Raw genomic sequence first — 9789 nt, 5'->3', positions numbered from 1 at the left:
GTAATACCAGTGCTCATTACATCACGTTCCCTCCTTAATGTCCATCACCCAGTTACCCCATCTCTCTCACCCCTCTCCCCTCCACATGCGCTTCTTTAGCATCTCCTCAATTTAAAACTTTCCACAAGTTTACAGGGGCGCCTGGCTGGCTTGGTCAGAAGAGCATGTGACTCTTGATCTCAGGGTTGTGGGTTCAAGCCCGACATTGGGTGTAGAGATTACTAAAAAAACAAACAAAAATAAAACATAATAAAAAATAAACTTTCCACAATTGCAAATTCTTCTGTACTTTTCAAAAGTTGAGAGAGAAATCACAAAGTTTTTAACTCACCAAAAGTGAAGTCTGTAATTAGGGTATTTTCTAGTAGAAATATGTGCCTTAAAATATATCTTACTGGCACTATGCTAAGCAAAGGAGGTAAGACAGAGAAAGACAAATATTGTATATCACTTATATGCAGAATCTAGAAAAGCCAAACTCCTATGAATAGAAGTATATATCTGAAGAATATACAAGGATAAGGGGGTTTTTATGCGAAGTCTCAAAAATGATGGTTACCAGGGGCCAGGGTTGGGGGGCAATAGAGAGATGTTGATCTAAAAGTACAATCTTCCAGTCATAAGACAAAAGCATTTTGGCGATCTAATATACCGCACAGTGTTGCAAAATGATCACCACACTATGTCTAGTTAACATCAATGTTTTCACTATTAAATCATAAGGTGAATTGCTCCATCAAGCCATTTGTGGTGTGTTACATCTCATTTACGCCGCATATAGTATGGGCTTCACATGACTTGCTCGTTGCTCTGCACATCACTCAGGAGGTACCAAGGGAAGTTAAGTGAATAGCTCAAAGACCTCAAGAATCCTCTCTCTTTCACTGAGCCGTTTGCTCTTCCATATGAATTTTAGGAACCGCTTAAACCAAGTTTCCTGAAATACCCTGCTGGGATTTTCGGTTGATATGACATCATGCAGATTTATTTGAAGGAACTGACATCTTTATGATATTGAGTCTTTCCGTCTAGGAACATGGCATAACTTTCTGTGGTAAATATGGCCACAGATTCTTTGCACCTCCTTCTAGGTGGAGCCTATTTCCCCACTTCTTGTATCTGGGCCAGCTTTGCTGTTTGCTTTACCCAGTAAAATGTGGCAAAAGGGAAAAATTTGCAAGCTCCAGAGCTTGGGGTACATGAAGTGATATGGTTTCTGATTTCACTCTCTTGGAATCCTGCCTTGAGACCACCATACCATAATGAAGGCCAGGATAAAAGAACATATGGGAAGAGAAACCCAGCTGTCCCAGTTAAGTTCAGGGCCCAGCCACCTGCCAGCTGAATGCAGCTGCGTGAAGGAGCCTAAGCGAAAGCAGCAGAGAATTGCTTAGCCAACCCACAGAATTGCATGAAAGGATGAATTGTTGGTGATTTGGGCCATTAAGTTTGGGGGTATTTTATTCCACAACAAACACTAGCTGAATGAGAAATTGGTACCTGGAAGTGGGATGCTGCTCTAGGAATGACGTAATGCATGTGGCATGGCTTTGGGACTTGGGCTTTGGGACAGTGGAGAGAGTCTACCAGGGCAACGAGGAGACTGTTAGCAGAAGCTTGAAAAAGCAGTGGGGAAACTACTCTTGAAGTCCAGAAGGATGGTAAACCATGTTTTGTGCTAGTGAAAAAAATTGTGTTATAAACACCACATGAAGCAAAGGAACCAGCTGGCTACGTGTAGGATCATGAGAAATATTGGATTATTATTATTGCATTGAGACAATAAAACAAGTTTTGGGATGGTTTTATACAATGCATAATCAAAACACTAATGAACTAGTGAGTCTAATTGTTATGGACTTAATTTTGTCCCCTCAAAAAATGCATATGTTGAAGCCCGAACCCCCAACATCACTGTATTTGGAGGTAAGGCCTTTAGGGAGGTGATTAAGGTTAAATGAGGTCACAAGAACGGGTCCCTAATCCAATAAAACTGGTTTCCTTACAAGGGGAAGAGACACCAGAAGTCTAGTAACCTGTCTACAGATATTCTTGGATTTTTTTTTTTAAGATTTTATTTATTTGTCAGAGAAAGCACAAGCAGGGGGAGCAGCAGGCTCCCCGTCGAGCAAGGATCCAGATGTGGGACTCAATCTCAGGACCCTGGGATAATGACCTGAGCCAAAGGCAGATGCTTAGCCAACTGAGTCACCCAGGCGCCCCTTGCATTTTTTTTTATACAGATAACAATATTGTCAGAAAAGGATGATATTCATTTCAAATTATTATAGCTCATTTATTTTTTTCCCTAGCTAAGGCAGCAACATTTATTTATGATATTTTCATTTAATTTTGTAATAGGCATTATATTCACATGCTTTAAGAAATATTCAAAGGTGTGTAGTAGGGGTGCCAGAGTGGCTCAGTCAGGTAAGCGTCTGTCTTTAGCTCAGGTCATGATCTAAGGGTCCTGGGATCAAGCCCCTGGTCAGGCTCTCTGCTCAGCAGGGAGCTAAGCTTCTTCTCAGCTCCTCTGCTCAGCAGGGAGCCTGCTTCTCCCTCTGCCCCTCCCCCTATCACTTGTTCTCTCTCTCAAATAAATACATAAAATGTTAAAAAAAAATTTTTAAAGGGTGTGTAGTAAAAAGTCATGCTGTCTCTGTCATTCTTTTGTTTTATTGCAATGGTAAATACAGTATTGACCAGTATGGCTATCAGCAGGTATCTCTGTCTTCTAGCTGCCTTTGATTAAAAGGTTTCTAAATTTTGCACCTAAAATGTTGATGTTTTCAATAGACTTTTTTAAAATAGGCTTTTGATAAGGGGGTTTTAATTCATCATGTCAAAGAAGTTATCTTCCATCTTTATATTGTTAAAACTTATTTGTCATGATTATGAATGAAATTTATCTAATTTTTTGCCTTTAATTTTGAGGTATAACTTATATAGAGTAAAATGTACAGATTATCTAATTTTTTGCCTTTAATTTTGAGGTATAACTTATATAGAGTAAAATGCACAGATTTTGAGGTATAACTTATATAGAGTAAAATGCACAGATTATATTTTAATGAGTTTTGATATGCATGTGTCCATGTAACCCACACCCCTCTCAAGACACAGAACATTCTCTGGGGTGCCTGGGTGGCTCAGTTGGTTAAGCCTCTGATTCATGATTTTGGCTCAGATCATGATCTCAGTGTCATGAGATTGAGCCCCCTGTCAGGCTCTGCCACTCAGCAAGGAGTCTGCTTGAGATTCTCTCCCTCTGCCCCATCCCCATTTGTATGCATGTGTGCACTCTCTCTCTCTCTCTCTCTCTCTAAAATAAATAAATAAATCTTTAAAAAAAATACACAGAATGTTCTCATCACCCTAGAAAATTCCCTTGTGCCCTTTCTCAGTCAATCCCCACTCTCCTGGGATAATCAAATTTCTGATTTTTCACATTAGATTAAGTATGTCAGTCCTAGTACATGATATAAATTGAATCCTTCGGTATGTACTCTTTTGTTGTGAGTATCAGTAGTTTGTTTCTTTTCTCTCTCTTTCCTTTTTTTATTGTAATATTCTATTATATGAACAGGTATTATTATTTTTGCTTTAAACAGTCAAAAATCCTTTAAGGTAACTAAAAATAAAAGAGAAAAGTCATTTATATTTACCCACAGTTTTTTTTTTTTTACCATTACTGCCACTCTGTGTTCCTTTGTGTAGATCTGAGTTTCCATGTAGTATCATTTTCCTTCAGCCTAAAGAATACTTTTTTCAACCTGTCTTGTCATTTGGAAATGCTGATGATGAATTCGCTTAGCTTTTGCTTAACAGAAAAATGTCTTTAGTTTGCATTCATTTTTGGAGAATATTTTTTCTGAATATAGAATTCCAAAATTATAGGTTTTTCTTTCCTTTAGCACTTTACAGATGTTGATCTCTGTATTATAGCTTTCATCATTTCTGACTGAGAATTCAGTGCCATGTCATCACTGTGCCCTATATGTAATGTGTCTTCTTCCTCTGACTGCTTTTAAGATTTTCTCTTTATCTTTGGTTTTTAGTCATTTGACTAATTCAACAATAACATGCCTAGTATGGGTTTCTTTGTGCTTATTCTGCTCAGGCTTCACTGAAATTCTTGAATTTGTAAGCTGGTATTTTTCATCACATTTTATCTTCAAGTATTTCTTTCTGCACCATAATTTCTCTTCTCCTTCTAGGTTTCCAGTTGTTATACAGGACCCCAAAACTACTCATTTTTTATATTCTACTGATTTTTCTGTGTTTCTAGTTTAGGTAGTTCCTGTTTTCCTCTCTTTAAAGGCACTGATCTTCTCTTCTACGGTATACAACTGATCGCAAATTTCATCCGGTGAATTTTTTATTTCAGAAATTTTCTTGCGTGTTGAAGGTGCTCACATGCCTGGTGATCCCTGTCTATTCCTTTATATTTAAGAATGGGACACAGAAAAGCTGACAGGGAGCTCTGGGTCCGTAAACAAGTTTCTCGGCTTTGCTGTAGAGTGGTCATGTGGGAGCAGTAGGCACTATCTCAGACAACCCAGAAAGGAAAAATATGGAGGTCTCTTCTTTAGGACCATTCAATTTCTCCAGGAAGAAACTTCTAAATCTTTGCCTAACTCGTAGATACCTTGCTGCAGGCATTTTTCTAGGAGAGACAGTGACAGAGATAGAGACTTAGGTTGGGGGTGGAGAGAATAATAGCTATCTTTCTTCTTGATCATCTGACACAAAGAAGACAAAACAACCAATGCTGATAACAGACCCAGACTTCCTTATCATCTTTTCAATGCCTCATTTAAAAATATGAGCAGATCATCAAGCATCACTCAGACATTTGCTTTTCCATCAGTTCTGTTTTCAGCCCTATTTCTCATTCTTGTCCTTCCAAGTATGTTCAGTCTTCTGTCTCAAAGTTCTCTAGTTCAGATCTCCCATCAGGGCTTCCGTTGACTAGTGGAAGCCAGTTGTCAGGGGAGCCCGGGAGATGTGGTTCACAGCGGTCAGCCTCCCAGGGGCCTAGAGCAGGGTGGGGAGTGCATCTGCGGAAAACAGAAAGGAGAAGGATCAGCACATGAAGATTTTTGAGAGATATCTGTTGCATAACTTGGGGAAAAATCAAGATGTGCCAACAGTCTAAACATTCTCAAGTGGCTGAAACAAAACTGCAGGCCATCTTGTGAAAGAAAACAAAAACAAAAAAGAAAAACAGACACCAAACAACTTCTTCACTTTACCTTTGATGGCTGTCATATGTAGAAATACATGAGGATGGAAATGCAGGCATTTCAGATTAGAAAACAAGATTGTTTCATATTGCATGCTTATGCCTTAAGGTGACTCCTAATTTATCACTTCAGTGATGGAACCAATTGCTACTCAGGGGCATAAAAAAAGGAGCAAAAGAGTCAGCTCTGGGGCGCCTGGGTGGCTCAGGTGGTTAAGCGTCTGCCTTTGGCTCAGGTCATGATCCCAGGGTCCTGGGATCGAGTCCTGCATCGGGCTCCCTGCTCCTTGGGAGCCTGCTTCTCCCTCTGCCTCTCTCTCTCTCTCTCTCTCTCTCATGAATAAAATAAATAAAATCTTTAAAAAATTTTAAAAAAAAAGAGTCAGCTTTGACTTAGTGGAACTGACCAGGCTAAGGCATCAAGCGACTGTTTCCAATGTGTACAGTTTCAGAAAATGTCTCAGTCTTGTCATGGATGTCCCTAAGGATTTGTTTAAAAATTCAAATATCACACATTTATTATATGCTGAGAAATCCACTGTGCCTTCAGTTATAAGTTCTAGATGACAGTTTAACATGATCCTGGGAGTGAGACTATTTATTCCTTGCATATTACTTAAAGCCTAATGGTATGCCAGGCTACTTTCCCTTTTGTTAATAATAAAGCCTAATCAGTATTTGATCCAAAATTATGTTGCACTTGACAAAGCTGTGGCTGACATTTTGATGCTTTGTATCCGGTATAAGTATTTACCAAGCAGTGTGTCATATTTCAGGTTATGACTTTTCCGACTAGGAATCAGTGGATGGGATTCAGGGATCTGTGAAACCCCTAAAATTGGTTGCAAAATATTTGACATGCATACATTTTTCTGGGAAGAAGTTCTACTGTTTCCACAAATCCTCCAAAGCTAAGCGTTCCTCTGCCCTTCTAAATTAATTAGCACTCCTCTACCTAGGTTTCATCAACGGCCCTTCCACTTTTATTTCGTTGTTTGGGCTTACATATTTTCATTTATTAGTTATTATTATAGGGGATTCTCAAGAGAGAGAAAGATAAACAAATGTGATCAGCTCTTTTTAATGTTGAGAAACCATGGCTGAATACAGATGTATTGAAAAGGAAACTAGATGAAGGATTCCCAGCCATAAGAAGTTTTTTTCAAAATAGAGATAAGAATTTATAACAAAGATGCCCTCCCTGAGAGTCTTGTTGGCTTGCCTTACGGTGCTTTAGGTGAGAGAGTTTGGGGTATAAACTAGTAAAAAGTAAGGCCATCTTTCCCTGAATTTAATGATTTGCCCCATTCTCTTTTGGAATTCTATCATACTTATTTGGGGTTTTCCAAGATGGTGGGATAATCTTCTTGAGCCTGGCAGGATGATTATAGGCAGCCCCATGATAAAATAGTTGGTACTCCCTCCTAGGAATGGTGCATCGATATAAAGGGATTTCTGCCTGTTTTGGCAAGTATTACATAGAGAGGGGATAAGAAAGGGGTCTTAAACTCAATGTCTTTTGGGAGCTGGGCCAGTATGAGGCAGACAAGTAGTACTGGACCAAAGAAATTATGTTCTATATCCAAAGGGGGCAGCCTTTACTCAACTTCACTTTTTTTTTTTTTTTTGGATAAAAAAATACAATTTGTAGAAGTTGGCAACTAATTCAAAACATTTTAAAACACTGTGTGGGATGAACATATGTTTTGAGGGTGTATTTGGCCCCAGGGCTGCTGGTTTGGGATCTCTGGTGTAAAGGAGTCGTTCCCAAGCCTGGCTGCAGATCAGAATCATCTGTGGAGCTTCAGAAACACAGATGCCCAGTCCCCTCCCCAGACTTGCTGCAACACATCTCTGGGGGTGATGCTGATGCACAGCCAAGTTTAAGAACCACAGAGCAAAGAATTGGTTGATGGAACAGCATTAACCATCCTTAAAGCTACAAAATTAAATTAAAAAATGATCACATTAAGGGAAGTCAAGATAAATGAATCACCCCCATGGGAGAGCAGAAATGGTAAAGACATATAGGAATGCCTTTAAACGTGTTCTCCCATATTTCAAATTTTGTTTTCTGATCTTTTTATAGAGGCGTGCATTCCAATGTAGCAGCCACTAGCCACATGTGGCTACTTAGATTTTAATGAAAATTAAATAAAATTAAAAATTCAATTGATGAGTTGTACTAACTACATTTCAAATGCTAAGTAGCCACATGTGGCTTGTGGCCTCTGTAGTGGACAGTGCATATCTAGTTCATTTCTAACATTACGGGAAGTTCTATTGTTCAGTCCAGATATAGAGATTATACATGAAAATCAAGAGAACTTTATGGCCTTTTAAGCCTTTCATGTAGGATTCTGATATTTCAATGGAGTGGTAATTATTAGTATAGAATAAAACATTTCTGAATTGGCCACATGGGTCTATGCCCTTAAAATGTGTGATGCTTACCCTAATGCAAATTAATTAGTAAATATAGAGATTTATTTTTAAGTGCAGAAGTATTCATGCAATCACTGGATAAATATTTATCCAGTATCTTTTATGTGCCAAGCACTCTCTGCTCTTTATGTTTTTAAATTATTCATGGACTTGAGTAAGGTTAAAAAATTGGCTCAGGCAGCTTCTAAGAGTTAAATTCCCAGATATATATATTACTCTTAGTTTTCAGTCTACTTTTCCCCTTTTAATTCTATGGAATTCCCTTTAATGCAACATCTATATTAGGTTGAAACATGTTATATGGAATATGTAATGTAGTTTGATGGTTAAAGGAAGACCAGAAGGGCAGCACTAGCTACTAGCGGAGAAATATTCTCTTTGCTGAAGAAGTGTAGATGGCCAGTGATGAGTTTTGATCTAGCCATGTGACACTTGCCCAACAGTGTGACACATCTAACCAGAGCAGCATTCTACACAGCCATTCAACCCCAGTGAATGCATGCTTCTTACTCCTACTCAGGCGACATTCAGGGGGATAAAAATCCAGAGAGTCAGACAAGACAAAAGGAACCTTAAAGTTAAAGGCCTTAGGCCTTGGGGTTAAAAGCAAACTTTTAAATTTGTATAAAAATCTGAACTCTTGGGGATCATCATAAATAAAATAAAAAAGTAGAATTTAGGTATAAAAATCATAAAATAATTTAGGAGAAAGCACTGTTGGGTAACGTCAAGAATTGTTGTTTAATCCAGCTTTATGGAGATGTTGATTAAGATGAGACCAAGCTGAGTGATAAATAGTCACCAGGCACAAGATGGGACTAAAGGTGACCCCACAGAAGATGGAATGGCTTGATACCTAGAAGTCTCTTCTCTAATCATGAACAGTTAATGAATTCCTCAGGGACATGTGGATTGGGTTTTAAAATGGTCCAACAAGTTAACTTCTATTTTGTCTGCAGTATAAATCGGAGTATATTATAGTCTCCATGTGGCTCACAGAATAATAACAAAGGCTGGGACTGCTTCTGCAATGCAGTAAATACTTGAGTCCTTATCTTCACAGTGGTTACCTATCTTTGATAGTGTTAAGGAGTCATTACTGAGGGACTTGGCTCTGGGAGTTTTACTGTTAGTCTCCTTGTAGGATTAGAAACCCTAGTTACCTAATCTTATCTCATAGCATGAGCTACCTCCTTTATGAAAATATCAGCCAGACCAGTTGGTTTACCATCAATGAATGACTTGCACCAAAAAAGTACCACAGTGACTTGAGTTTCTTTTTTCTTTCTTTCTTTCTTTCTTTCTTTCTTTCTTTCTTTCTTTCTTTCTTTCTTTCTTTCTTTCTTTCTTTCTTTCTTTCAGATTTATTTATTTGAGAGAGGGAGAGAGAATGAGACAGAGAGCATGCAGGGGTTCGGGGCAGAGGGAGAGGAAGAGAGAAACCTCAGCAGACTCCATGCTGAGCAGTGGGCCTGATGCAAGGGCTTGATCTTATAACCCCAAGACCATGACCTGAGCCAAAACCAAGACTCAGGCACTCAAACAACTGTACCATCCGGGTACCCCAAGTTTCTCTCTTTTAAACACACACATATACACCCTCATATTTATAATTCATATGACATGCCAGGCCCTGGGTTACATGGAGGGGTGGGGGGCAAAGATCAATAAGACACACCCCTACCCTTAAGGAACTCATATTCTGGAAGATGAACAAATAATTATTATAGGATGTAAAAAATGCAATAACAGAGATACAAAATTGAAAGTGACATGAATACATATAAAAGGAGATTGTCTAGGGATTGTGGATAAGTCCTCTTTTATTTAATGTTGACTTTACAACAAAGAAAGGCAACAAGGATAAAGAACATTTTGATATGTTGTTAGATCCAAGGCTGTAATATTATTGTTTTAATCTTGGTCATCATCCTGTGTTGAAATAGCCCCTAAACTTCCTACTTCCAGACAAACCACCTGAAGGAAGAATGTGAAGTAAGGCCATGAAAGAACTAAGTGCTAGATGGGAAATAGATTCTTAAAACCTAGAAACATCTGGGATATGAAACACCAAATAGGTGAGTCTATTGTTTTGGCCG

The sequence above is a fragment of the Eumetopias jubatus genome, unplaced genomic scaffold (assembly GCF_037043125.1).
Source record: "Eumetopias jubatus isolate StellerSeaLion01/CBP00866 unplaced genomic scaffold, mEumJub1_p1.0 scaffold_5, whole genome shotgun sequence".
Taxonomy (NCBI): domain Eukaryota; kingdom Metazoa; phylum Chordata; class Mammalia; order Carnivora; family Otariidae; genus Eumetopias; species Eumetopias jubatus.
The sequence above is the reverse complement of the archived record's forward strand: the minus strand, read 5'-3'. Positions refer to the sequence as shown.